This window comes from Loxodonta africana, chromosome 17 (genome assembly GCF_030014295.1).
Source record: "Loxodonta africana isolate mLoxAfr1 chromosome 17, mLoxAfr1.hap2, whole genome shotgun sequence".
NCBI classification, from domain to species: Eukaryota; Metazoa; Chordata; class Mammalia; order Proboscidea; family Elephantidae; genus Loxodonta; species Loxodonta africana.
The window spans coordinates 33,055,668-33,070,344 of record NC_087358.1 but is presented as its reverse complement, the minus strand read 5'-3'; the positions used below and the strand labels follow the sequence as shown (position 1 = coordinate 33,070,344).

The 14,677-nt window shown below is 38.7% G+C and overlaps 1 long non-coding RNA gene across 2 annotated transcripts in view; it reads left to right on the top strand.

Moving 5' to 3' along the window:
* LOC135227978 (uncharacterized) overlaps nucleotides 1–14,677 on the top strand; it is a 42,145-nt gene that overhangs the window by 22,697 nt on the left and 4,771 nt on the right. The window contains exon 4 of one of the 2 annotated variants that reach the window (XR_010318181.1): nucleotides 5,988–6,575. The exons of the other annotated variant lie outside the window; for it this stretch is intronic. This is a non-coding gene — a long non-coding RNA (uncharacterized LOC135227978). Of the gene's footprint in view, nucleotides 1–5,987; nucleotides 6,576–14,677 lie in introns of those variants that run through there. 2 annotated transcript variants of the gene reach the window in all.

The window sequence follows — 14,677 nt, the reverse complement described above, 5'->3', positions numbered from 1 at the left end:
GGATGTAAGTAGACCTATGAGCTGTTTTTGGATGCCTCCAAAATAACACATTCCCAGCAAAGAAGAACAGCAGTCTGGTCTGCTGGTCAGAGTGGAAGCTTATGATGGTCTGACAATAAATGGAAGTTTGACACAAGTCTATCTCACATTGGTAGAGTGGAGACTTCGAACACGCATTCTTTTTTTTTTCCTACCGCTTCCTGAGTATATTCTGGTAAAATGTTCACATTGGCTTCTTGACTAAAGGAAAAGTTATTATGAGGGCAAGGACCAAGGATGAAAGTGCCTGGATCTTACTTTTTCCACTAAAAGAAATAACCAAGAACAATAACACATTCCTGGGAAATCCCAAAGATTAGTGCTACCATCAATGATTGGAAAGATAAGGGGTGGTCATTGCTATCACAGCTCCATTTAACTCTCCAATTAGGCTGATGGGGAAGACAGATGGGTCTTGGAAAATTAGAGTGGATTATTATAAACTTAATTAGGTGGTGCCTCCAAGCGCAGCTGCTGTTCCAGATGTTGTCTCCTTACTAACTCAAATCAACACAGCCCCTGGCAATCAGTCCAGGCTGCCATGCAATCAGCTCTACCAGGCAGCCCATATGACCTAACAGATCCAATGAAGCCTGGACAGTTTGTGGCAGATTGGGATGCTTTACGAAGCCCCAACAGCAAATTCACAGTCAAGATCACTAATATTTTAGCAATAAAAGCTATAACCTCTTCAGCAAGTAACTATTCCTGTTTTGAGAAATAACCCTTGGATTGTTATTGAACCTTAGTAGAGACTAAATACCTGACTTTGTGACCTGAGCTGCTCCTTATAAACTGATCATTAGCTTGTCCACCAAATCATAATGTGAGGCTTACCCAGCATTATACCATTATCTAGCAGAAGTGGTATATACAGCAGTAGGTCCAAGGCAATCTTAATTGCACAAGGAGTATGTTCATCTTCCCAATGCGTGTTTTCCTGCAGCAATGTTGCTATCCCCTCAACACCATAAGAATGACCTCATACAAGGGCTCCCAGGACTAGTTAGTTGGCTGGGAAGTAAAGACACCATTAAAAAAAATAAACAAAGCCTGGTTGGCTGATGCTTCTTTTTTTATTTCTTGGTACCACCCTTACATAAGGAGCCCTGGAGGCACGATGGTTAAGCTCTCAGCTGCTAACTGAAAAATGGGTGCTTTGAACCCACCCAGGCACTCTATGGGAGGAAGACCTGGTAATCTGCTCTGTAAAGATTACAGTCTACAGAAGAACTAGATGGTGCCCAGCTATCACCAATAACCCTCCTGACAGGGAACACAACAGAGAGTCCCAGACAGATTGAGAGAAAAGTGAGGAGCAAAACTAAAATTCGTGCAAAAAAGAGCAGACTTAATGGTCTGACAGAGACTGGAGGAACCCCTAAACTATGGCCCCTGAACACTCTGTTAACCCAGAGTTAAAACCATTCCTGAAGCCCGCTCTTCAGACCAAGATTAGACTGGACTACAAAACAAAAAATAATACCTATGAGGAGTGCACTTCTTAGAACTAAGAAGTTCAATCAGATGCACGAGACTAAATGGGACGCTCCTGTCCAGAGGCAGGATGAGAAGGCAGGAAGGGACAGGAACTGGTTGAATGGACACAAGAAACCTGGAGTGGAAAGGGGGAGTGTGCTGTCACATTGTGGGGATTGCAACTAATGTCACCTAACAATATGTGTATAAATTTTTGTATGAGAAATTAACTTGAGCTGTAAACTTTCACCTAAAGCACAATTATTAAAAAAAAAAAAAAAAGATTATAGTCTAGAAAACCCTATGGGACAGTTCTACTCTGTCACATGGGTTTGCTATGAGTCTAAATCAACTGTAGGGCACCTAAGAACAACAAAAAGCCTTAGGTAGAGTGATGCTATCTTAACATACCACTCATCTCAGTGGTGATACTAAACGGAGGTACATCTTGTCTAATTTGCCTGGAAAAAGTCAAGGCTTGAGCTAAGTAATGATACAATCAATAGATAGTTGTTAATGGTTTGAGCAGGTGATCAGAATTTGGAAGTAATGAGACTATTTTGGTAGAGGCGTATACATAAACTTCTGGGAAGGGACCTAGAGTGGGGAAACATTAGGGTACAATTAAATGCATATCAAAAGGCTGTAAATGGTCAGGTTAGATAAGATGACCCAACCTTTGTATGTCAGCCAGCTTCCTTTCCCACTCTTCTTGGTGCTTGCATAATGGTCTCATGAATAATGTGGCAATGGTTACAGTGATGCAAGTTATGAATTGGGACTTCTCTACATTAAGGCTTATTTTGCTAACCTCATTGTTGAGGGCTCAGTTTTCCAGTAGAATTAGCCCACGCTGTGCCTGCAATAAGGAGCTAGAGCCTGGACAAAACTTGTGGTGGGTTGATTATTTTGGACACTTTCCATCAAGTATCTGTACCCTTTGGAAAACAACATTCAGAATATGGGTTTGCTCTTTCTGCCTATTATAATTCTGGAAACACCATTGATTGTTGCCTTAACTCCACTCTTTTACTCCATCAAAATACTCTGTGCAGCATCGCTTTGACCAAGCATTTGCTTTTTTTGTAAATTAAGTCAGGCAATGTACTCATGGGATAATTGGTTTTATCATGTAGCCCAGCACCCCCAAAGCAGTTCACTTACAGGTAGTGGGATGGCCTTTTAAAGGCTCACATGTGACTCCAGCTTGGAGATACACTTTGTAAGATTTGGGTGCTCTTTCAGGAGAGCAATATATGGAGTTATTTCTCCCATAGACAGAATACATGAGTTGGGGGGAGAAGGGATGATAGACGGTTTGGTTCTCCTCAAGATTATACCTAATATGGCAGCTGAAAAAATAGCCCCTTAAAAGATATTCATATCCTAATCCTTGAAGATTATAAATGTTACCTTTTTTGGAAAAAGGCTCTTTGCAGATGTGATGAAGTTAAAGATTTTGAGATGAGATTTTAGTGGAGTATTTGGGTGGGCCATAAATGCCATCAAGGCAGGCCAACACAGCCAAGGAATGACCACGAATCAAGGAGTGACATAGCCACCACAAGCTCAGAGAGGCAAGGAACAGATTTTTCCTTAGAAGCTCTGAAGGAAGCACAGTCCTGTGGATGCTGTCAATTTTGTGAACCATCTGATATTGTTCTAGTAAATTCCTTTTTTGCTTTTCTTAGCTAGAGTAAGTTGCTGTTGTTTGCAACCCAGTGCTCTGATAGGTATAAGGAGTGATGGTAAGAAATTGTACTAAAGCTTTCGTGGGAACTGAGGGTAAGCTTTGCTATTGATCTGCAGTCTCTAATCACCTCATTTTCTCTTCTTTCCCGAGTAAACTTATGACCAATAGAAAATAAAAAGTAAACAATAGTAAGATCATTTTGTATTTGCATGTACTAGAGAATAGACACCTTTAAGTAGAAGAGCCATTTAAGAAAAATAAATTAATGAACTACATCTATAATAATAATTTAATTCTTACTCAGAAGGAAAGTCACTTTTCCAATGACAAATACCACTTCTTGAAATATCTTTTTTTGTTTAAGGTTTGTTACAAAACTTTTTATCAACTGTATCAGTTAGGGATGTGTTGGGATGCTAATCACAGGAACCCAAAAAAGAATGGATTGAAAGGAAGAGTTCTGGGTTTTTTTGTTGTTGTTTTCCTATAACAGCTATATATTCATACAGGATTAAGTTAAGACTATCACATTCCTTTGCCAGAAATTCCTACCATAGGTCACATTTGTGGATTGTTATTGAAGAGAAAAGTTAAAAAAATTGGGAGGACAGAGTAGGAATTCTTAAAAATAATTATAGATTGAGAACCCACAGTGCTACTGAGTAAAACTTAAATGTTATAAATTATATGTATGCTAGTTGACATTTTAAGGTATTTGACAAGAGAATATGCCTACGCAGGGAGACCTGAAGGTAAGACTGCAGAGATGAGGTACACAGCTCTGGGAAGGAGGAAGAGTCAGGTGGTAATGTTGACGCAGGAAGGGGCATAGGCAGAAAACTCGGAGCTTTTAGAGAATGTAAAAGTAAAGACTTGTAAGAAACAAGAACAAAGATTTCATCTACTTGGGAGGAAGGAAGAGGGTATTTTGAAAAATACAGTCATAAATGTTTAGAATTAGGCTATGTGTCCAGCAGAGAGAATTAATAAATCCAAGGAATATTGTCAGGATGACATTCAGGTGATTTGAGGAGCAAAATTTCCCTGAAGGGGTCTGACTTGCAAGCAGGTAAGACCTTGATATACCAGGCACCTGGATTTCTGAGCAAGATAAACCCCGGTGTAGCCAAGGAGTAAAAGTCAAAATGAATTTTAAAAACGATAGACTGGCTTTAAAGGTTAGGACTTAAAGGAGAAGCTGTATTCCTTTAAAATAAAGTGAGCCAGGGAAACCACAAATGCAGAATCTCTTTTCAAAGGGGTGCTCTCTGCTAATATTCCTTCAAGTAGTGCTCCTTTTCATTTTTATTTCCCTGCTTGGAATAATCGAAGGACAGAAATAATTGCTAGGTAGTCATTACGGAATTCCCTATATTGTGGCATGTAACTGAAATGCAACTGGAGAAATGAAGCCATATTTTGTTTGTTTGGTAAATGAGAATATTTGAAGTTTATTAAACGTGAAAAAAAATGATTCCTTAAGCTGTAAATAATACAGTAGTAGTCCTTCTTTTTCCATATGAGCAATTTATATTCTTTTCTTCTTAGGCTCATTTTTTTCCTTGGTAAGTATATCTGCATTGCCTTGAAAAATGATTAGAATTGACTTCCTATTAATATACTCCTGTAATGTGGTTTTTATATCCAGCTTTTTCCGTGAGTATGTACAAATCTTTTTCCATATTTGGGAGATTTTCCCTTTGTATCAGAACTTGGCAATGGCTGTGACCTGTTCTGTTGTGTTCCAGAATTGTGTCTGGTATTTGTTGTAATAGTCATCAGTGCTCAATAAACAAAGCTATAACAACATCCATCCCGAATGATATGCACACTAGAAAACTCAACTCCCATGGTAATGGAAAAGGGGTCTTGGAATATCTTTGGCCTCTCAGCGGATTGATAAATTGGTTTCAGGCTCAAAATTTCCTGGGAAAAATCAGAATAACCCAAAGGATTTCAGGTATTACTGGGATTATGGAATGCATGGCAGCTGGTGGGTTGAAGATAGAGTCTCCCATCCCAATTCTCACTGGGAAACCTATTAAACCAAAACCATAAACCCATTGCTGTTGAGTCAATTCCGACTCATAGTGGCCCTACAGGACAGAGTAGAACTGTCCCATAAGGTTTCCAAAGAGCAGCTGATGGTATTAAACTGCTGACCTTTTGGTTAGCAGCCAAGCTGTTCACTACTGTGCCTCTACAGTTGAGTAATAAAAAGTAACTTTAATGATTATTTTTTATGACATGAAGTGACAATTTATCTAATATAAACCCATACTATAAATGCACAAATGGACTCACCAAACATGGAAACAAAAAAAAAGCATAATTAAAAAATAGACTGAACTTCAGTTTAAGACATCAGATCCTGCTTATTGTAGACTTGCACCAAAAATCATTTTAATCTGCAGTAAAGTCCGGTAGGAGATGTGATTGTATTGCCTTCCTCTTTATCCAATACCACTGTTTACAAACCTTCTTGTAAGGAAATACCTACTTATATTTAACCTAGATCCCTCTGTGAAAGCTTGAGCCGACTACTTTTCTAGCCTTAGCGAAGATGCAGTATAGCTGCCATTTCCAGCTGTTGCTTTAAAAAAAAAAAAAAAAAAGACATATGGCTTATTTAAATATAACCAGCCTATATACCTCTTCTCTATCTTCATCAACAAGGGAGAAATTGCACTGCCTCTTCTTGTATTTCTTGTTGCTTCCTCCCGTATTTCTTATTCCCTCTAAGGTTGCAAGTTACCATTTTATTATATCTTTGCAGTTAAATCTTTCTGACTGTCCCTGATTATGTCCTTATGAACAGTTTCCAGGAGTGAAATTCTGGGGTCAAAAGGTAAATACATTTTAAATATTTTTTATTCATATTGCCAACTTGCTGTTAAGACAGATTATACATCTTTGCCCTGGTGGCACAATGGTTAACTACTTGGTTGCTTATTGAAAGATTGGTGGTTTAAACATGAAGCATCCCGCAGGAGAAAAGACCTGGCAATCTGTTCCTGTAAAGATTACAGCCTAGGAAACCCTACAGGGAAGTTCTACTCTGTCATAGAGGGTTGCTCTGAGTAGGAATCAACTCAGTGACACACAACAACAATGTTTATATCCTGGCTGTGTACAGAAAAAAGTTTATTTCTTCTCACTCTCACTAAGGTTGTATGTTGTCATTGTATTTATCTTTGCTAACTTGGTGTTTCATTGTTATTTTAATTTTCAGTTACTTTTTTTACCAAGGAGATTAAATTGTTTTCATGTATGTTGGCAATTTGTATGAGTACCCAAAAATTTTCTTTTCTTTTTCCATTTTTATATCTATCATGTAATAGTTTTTTTTTTTTTTTAATATAGGAAAGAAATTAACCTTTGTCCATCATATGTTGCCAATATATTTCTTCCACTTGTTGCTTGCTGTTTTACTCTCCCGTATTTGGAACAAGCAGATGTTTTAAATTTTTATGTGATGTAATTTATTAATTAGTATTTTGTAGTTTTTGCTTTTGTCATCTTGGTTAAGGAGACTGTTCATATCTGAAAATTATGTGAATGGTTACCTATATTTTCTTCCTGTACTTTCATAGTTTCAGGGTTGTAAGGGAAAATATCACCGAGAAGGTGACATTTGAACAAAAATCTGAAGCAGGTGAAGAGGAAGTCACATAATATTTGGGGGAGAAGTGTTCCAGGCACAGGGAACCACAACAGCAAAACCCTTGAGGGTGGAGGCTTTCTGTATTGTCTGAGGAGCACAAAGAGGGCCAATGTTGTTTAGGGCAGAGTGAGTCAAGGAAGGAGAACTAGGAAATGAAGCCAGGGAGGAAATACGGGCCACATTAGATAGCCGTCATGGTCACTATCAGGCCTTTACTTTGAGAGTGATGGGGAACCACTGAGAGCTTTAGGCAGAGAAGTCATGTGACTCAACATTCATTTTAACAGGATCACTTTTTATTCTTTTATAGTTTAATCAATTGCCTTTAAACTGTTTATTAGATAATCGGTTTTTCCTAGAGATAGCAGTTAGGGTTTTTTGATACAACTTGTATAAATTACTAAATTCTTATATATAGAGTTAATGTGTACTTGGAATTTTCACTTTTTTTATTTTGGTCTCTTGGATTTGTCTTGCCTAAATACCACACAATTTTAATTATTGCACTTTGCAAGTGTACTTTAAAATCTAGTTGGAGGGATTCTTTTGTATTACTCTTTTCTCAAAATTCTCTTGCCTCTTATTGGGCATTTTTTTCTGTATATGAGCTTTAATGGCATCTGAGCTCTTAACCACTGTGCCACCAGAGTTCCAATGTTATAATTAAGTTTTTAAAAATTCCAGTGACTTTGGACGATTTGAATGAAGATTATCTTGAAATCGGTACACTACTGTCTTCTAGGAATTCAAACCTTATTTAAAGTTGTTTAGTATGGTTTTATAATTTACCACATCCAGGTCTTGCATATTTCTTGTTTCATTTACTTAAGTTTTAAGTTCCCTTGATATTCATTTTAACCTGATTTCATTACTATAAAAAGTAATGCTTTTCTTAATAAACCATCATATAGATGACTTTTATCTTTTTAATATATTTTGCTGCTTGCATTTCATACCCAAAGACATCTTGGTATTATGAGGAAAAAAATCTGGATTTTTGTCTTGATTCTGCCACATATATTGCTTTGAATAATTTTTTTAGCCTGTCCGAATCTCAGTTTGCTCAGTGGTAGAATGATAATAAACCCTCGCAGGACATTAATAGAGATTAAATGAGGTAAGTTTTGTAGGATAGAGCACAAAATAGTCATTCAATACCTTTTTATTCCTTGACCTTTCTAGTAATTTATGTTTTCCTCCTAGGCTTACAATATATATTTGGCCTTCCCAGGAAAGACTCTAACCCAGGGAAGACTCTATGCAACATTAAATGTAGATGACATCTCTTGCTTTTGCTTAAAGTCTTTTGGCTCTTCAGAGTCTTCACACTTTATTTTCTTCTCCATTTTTTCTGTCATGTATACATTGATTCTCTCTAAATCATTCTAAAGTGTTGATAAAAAAAAAATCTTGAGACATTTTCTTCTGTGAAGAAATCACTAAACAGAGGCATTTCAATGTTTTCTATCATGTCACTTCATTGAAATAACTATATTACTACCACCTGAGGGAACTGGAGAACTTTCTCCTCAAAAGACTTCACCACCGTGGATTAACAGGCTTGCTCTTCTGATGTTATCTGCAGTAGCATCCGCATCGGTAAGGTGCAAGGGTCAACAATTTGAATGAACTAAACAAAATTTATAAGAGAGTTAGGAAATTCAGAGTTTAAACTACATATAGAATAGATACCAGTCCATCTTATTTAACCCAGTTGGTTTGAATCAACCCAATACATCTGTCAGGCTATGCCATTTCATTCTCTTCCAGTTGTCTTTTTCTCTTTTGTTCTCACTGCTTTAGCTTCTGCCATCTATGTGAGCTAACTCTCTTTTGCTTCCAAATTTGATGATTGGAGAAGCAAAGTTCTTTTATGTATGGAAAATCATCCTGCTGCCTAAACATCGGGTAGATACTACTCTCCTCCCTGGGCCTAAACACTGATTTGGCTGCATCCCTTAGATGCTATCTACAGCAACACTCTTGATGGGCCTCTGGTGTGTTTCCCAGTCTACTTTCTTTAAACAAGCTTCATCCGTTCTGTTTCTGGCACGCCAGCAGCCTAACGGCTTTGGCCTTTCTAATATCATCATGGTTCTCCTTTTGGTTTCATTTACTATATAATGATTATGCATGTACAATGTACCCAACACAGTCACATCTTTCATTTTTGGAGGTCAGCCGTGTCTCTGAATCTCCATATTTTTTGTCCTGCTTTTTGAAGATGGAAGGAATACACAGAGTCATTATACCAAAAAGAACTAGTCAATATTCAACCATTTCAAGAGGTGGCATATGATCAGGAGCCGATGGTACTGAAGGAAGAAGTCCAAGCTGCTCTGACGGCATTGGCGAAAAGCAAGGCTCCAGGAATTGATGGAATATAAATTGAGATGTTTCAACAAACAGATGCAGTGCTGGAGGTGCTCACTCGTCTATGCCAAGACATATGGAAGACAGCTTCCTGGCCAAATGACTGGAAGAGATCCATATTTATGCCTATTCCCAAGAAAGGTGATCCAACCGAATGTGGAAATTATAGAACAATATTGTTACTATCACACGCAAGCAAAATTTTGCTGAAGATCATTCCAAAACGGCTGCAGCAGTATATCGACAGGGAACTGCCAGAAATTCAGGCCAGTTTCAGAAGAGGGCATGGAACCAGAAATATCATTGCTGATGTCAGATGGATCCTGGCTGAAAGCAGAGAATACCAGAAGGATGTTTACCTGTGTTTTATTGACTATGCAAAGGCATTCGACTGTGTGGATCATAACAAATTATGGATAACACTGAGAAGAATGGGAATTCCAAAACACTTAATTGTGCTCATGAGGAACCTTTACATGGATCAAGAGGCAGTTGTTCGGACAGAACAAGGGGATACTGATTGGTTTAAAGTCTGGAGAGGTGTGTGTCAGGGTTGAATTCTTTCACCATACCTAGTTAATCTGTATGCTGAACAAAAAATCCAAGAAGCTGGACTATATGAAGATTGGAGGAAGACTGCGTTATGCAGATGACACAACCTTGCTTGCTGAAAGTGAAGAGGATTTGAAGTACTTACTAATGAAGATCAAAGACCACAGCCTTCAGTATGGATTACACCTCAACATGAAGAAAACAAAAATCCTCACAACTGCACCAATGAGCATCATGATAAATGGAGAAAAGATTGAAGTTGTCAAGGATTTCATTTTACTTGGATCCACAATCAACAGCCATGGAAGCAGCAGTCAAGAAATCAAAAGATGCATTGCATTGGGCAAATCTGCTGCAAAGGACCTCTTCAAAGTGTTGAAGATCAAAGATGTCACCCTGAAGACTAAGGTGCGCCTGACCCAAGCCATGGTATTTTCAATTGCATCATATATGTGTGAAAGCTGGACAGTGAATAAGGAAGACCGAAGAAGAGTTGGCGCCTTTGAATTGTGGCGTTGATGAAGAGTATTGAATATACCATGGACTGCCAAAAGAACAAACAAATCTGTCTTGGAAGAAGTGCGCCCAGAATGCTCCTTAGAGGCAAGGATGGCAAGACTGTGTCTTACATACTTTGGACATATTGTCAGGAAGGATGAGTCCCTGGAGAAGGATACCATGCTCGGCAGAGTACAGGGTCAGTGGAAAAGAGGAAGACCCTCAACAAGGTGGATTGACACAGTGGCTGCAACAATGAACTCAAGCATATCAATGATTGTAAGGATGGCGCCGGACCAGGCAGTGTTTTGTTCTGTTGTGCATAGGGTCGCTGTGAGTCGGAACCAACTCGATGGCAATTGGTTCCAACTTGTAATTCTGTTTACCTCTTTTCAGGAAGTCATGATATTCTCCCTTGTTTTATTCAGCAAGTACTTAGCACTATTTCCAGTTACTTGGCTAGGTACCGGGAACACAAAAATAAAGAAGTCAGAGTAGCTGCTACCAGGGATACCACAGTGGAGAGGCAGATATGAGGGTTATATTGAAGTAAACATGGTGCAGGGGGTACAATCACAAAGTATATGTTAATTGTTTTCCAGACCCCCTTAAAATTAGCTCTATAAAGCTTGTCCCTTCCCTTCCCCCAGATGAAAACTCAGGCAGGTCCTATGACTTTTTTATTTACTCATAGGGCACAAAACACTATTCTCAATTTAGAAATTAGAACGTTCTGCCTCATGGAATATCTCAATTTCAGCCTTGCTGTCAAGTTGAAGCTTCTCTTCACCCCAAAAAGGCCTATTTCAGTTAGTACCCAGAAATCCAGGGATGGGGAGTAGATGGCTTCTCCTTTCCTGCTGTGTATGTCTACTTTTTCACCTTCTCTTAATGGAATTTTCTTTTTCTTTTGGGGTCAGAGCTGGTGCAGAGAAGGATAGGAGAAGAGACAGTTTGGATCAAGCTATTTCTTTTATGCCTGGTACCACATGGGACACGTAGTGCCATTTTCTTGGATTGGTGAATGTTTGATGCTGACACTTTCTATGTTACATACTCTCCTGAGTTCTATGAAGCCTATCCACTTCCCTCGACTTCCTACCTCCCAACATCTCCTCCTTGCCCCAATCAGTTGCTGAGGATCTCTATTTAGGCTGGTTATTTCCTATTCCTAATGGTTTGGTTTAAGGCCCTAGGAATCTGATGATACCATCAGTTTCTCTCTGATGAGGTCTGTTCCTACTTAGGGGAGCTTATGATCCCAAACAATTTCTCTTTCATTCACGTGGTAGGAAAATTTCATGCATTTGTTATGCCACCAAGCTGCCACACTCTATGCCTACATATTATTTCCAGTTCAGCAACAACTCCACTCTTCCACAAAGGAACCTGTCAGCCCACCTCTTACACTTTAAATTTGCTGAGCAAGAATCAGGCATTTGTCTTCTGTATTCCCTAAATGGCCAAGGATGTATATGAAATTCTTTCAATTGTCTCTTTAAAGCCATTCTGACTTAAGACACAAGGTGAGCAACCCCACTCTTCTCCAATGGCTGTCTCAAAAAATGCTCTTTCAATCTCTACTCTCAATTTTCTCAGCTCTTTCTAACTTTTCATAGGTCTGATATTATTAGGACACGAAAACCAAACGCACAGCTGTCAAGTTGATTCTGACTTAGAGCTACCCTAGGAGACAAAACAGAACTGTCCCATAGGGTTTCTAAAGCTGTAATCTTTACGGAAGCATACTGCCACATCTTTCTCCTGCAGAGCAGCTAATGGGTTCAAACTGCTGAACTTTTGGTTAGCAGTCCATGCTGATGTCATTAAAAAAAATTTTTTTTTTAACAACAACAAACATTTCAAAGGGAGATTTGGAAAAAAAAAAAACAAAACAAGATGGCAGAAAGTGAATTTTTTTTTTTTTTTTTTTTTAGAAGGTGCAAAATTCACTTTCTGCCATCTTTTTTTTTTTTCCAAATCTCCCTTTGAAATGTTTGTTGTTGTTGTTAGGTGTCATTGAGTCAGTTCTGACTCATAACGACCCTGTGTAAAACAGAAGGAAATACTACACAGTACTGCACCATCCTCACAATTGTTGATATGCTTGAGCCCATCATTGCTGCCACTATGTCATTCCAACTTGTTGGGGTCTTCCTCTTTTTCTCTGACCCTCTACTTTACCAACCATGATGTCCTTCTCCAGGTCCTTCCTGATAAATGTCCAAAGTACATGAGATGAAGTCTCACCATCCTCGCTTCTAAGGAGGAGTCTGGCTGACGTCTTCCAACACAGATTAGTTCACTCTCCTGGCAGTCCATAGTATATTCAATATTCTTTGCCAATGCCATAATTCAAAGGCATCAGTTTCTCTTTGGTCTTCCTTATTCATTGTCCAGCTTTTGCATGCATATGAGGCATTTGAAAATACCATGGTTTGGATGAGTTGCACCTTAGTCTTCTTTGCTTTTTAACACTTTAAAGAGGTCTTTCATAACAAATTTGCCTAATGCAATTTGTTGTTTGATTTCTTGACTGCTATTTCCATCGGTGTTGATTGTGGGTCCAGTAAAAGGAAATCTTTGACAATTTGAAACTTTTCTGTTTATAGTGATACTGCTTATTGGTCTAGGTATGAGAATTTTTGTTTTCTTTTGAAAGTTTAACCAGAATAAAAACATGTAGCACGTGAAACTACATTCAGGGGACTGTTGTACAGTGTGCTCAATAGAGTAAGAGTAAAGAGTACATAATGGACTTTGTCACGTGTATGTCTGAGATTTTTAAGGATCCTTAAATTCTGTGCTAAGGAGCTTGGAACTATTCTCATGGGCAAAAGGAAAGTAGGGCTTGGGCAAATAGGGTAATAGATGACAGTATTGGAAGCTGAGAGTTTTACAAGGGCATTGTCTTAAGCGTGGAACACCAGAAGTGTTGAGTGCCTTCAGTCTTAACAATGGGACAAGGAAGTGGATCTAGCAGTATTATTTCTCACGAGCAGCCACTGTGGGATGTCCCTAGGGTGGACAATGCAACCTTCCTTTTTATGGGTGCAAATCTTTTTTTTTTTTTTTTAATTTATCATGGGTGGTTGGTGAGTGAGGAACCCTGGTGGCGCAATGGTTACATGCTTGGCTGCTAACTGAAAGGTCAGCAGTTCGAACCTATCAGCCACTCCATGGAACAAAGATGCAACAGCCTGCTTCCATAAAGGTATACAACTTTAGAAATCTTTGGGGCAGTTCTACTCTGTCCTGTAGGGTCACTGTTAGTCAAAATTTGACTGGATAGCAATGGGTTTGGTTTGAGTTGGTGGGTTGGTGAGCACAGTAATTAAAAAAAAAAAAAAAACCCGACTGTTGTCAAGTTGATTTGGACTCATAGCGACCCTGTACGATAGAGTAGAACTGCCCCGTAGGATTTCCAAGGCTGTAACTTTTAAGGGAACAGCCTGCCACATCTTTCTCCCACAGAGCAGCTGGTTGGTTTGAACCTTTTGGTTAGCAGCCAAATGCTTTAACCATTGCACCACCAGGGAGGGCTTCATATTAATAATAGTTGCTATTTATTAAATTCCTACTATGTTGCATAAAAACAATTGCCAATCCTCACAACACATCTGCAAGTCAGTCTCATCTCTCCTTTATAGGTGAAGAGACAATTGCTCAGAGAGGTTAAGAAATCTGTCCCAGATTTCAAACCTGTAACTACTGCCAGCTTCTTCCCTGTCTCTCTCAATATTGAAATCCTTGAAAGCAGGCTCAACATAATTTTTTTTCCTTAGACTGCTGATAAAAGATGTGGTCAGGGAAGTGAGCTTGCAGTATTACCTGATTTGTCCAAAAGTAATGTAAAAATACACACCAAAAGTCTGTACACAGATGGCATTCCATGGTAGTGAAAACTGCTGCTATGGGTGTGGTAGAGGAGGCTAATACTTGGAAAGAAACACAGACGGGAAGTGCATTTTTGGATCAAATATGAACTCTGATCACAATCTCTAGTTTTCTGTAAATCGATTGTAGAAAATCCCCTAGTGGATGGGATTAAACCTAACAGTGAAAGAGTCTTTGGTTTGCAGCCACTGTGTGAGAATCACAGGAAACGCTGTTTTGCAAACACTTCTATCTGCTATTTTCCCTAACAGACTTTGGCAAACAAGTATAACTGTGTGTAGAAACCACACTCACATTTTATGACCCAGTACTGTACCTAAAAGTTGAGAGAAAAGAGGAATATAAGTTTAAAGAACATACTTTCTTTGAAGCCATAACCATATAGCCACTAGTTTTCACAGACCGCATTCTCCCACGAGGAATTCATTGAGGGCAATACCTACTCTAATCCATTGCCAAATGGCTATGATGTTTCCTCTCAG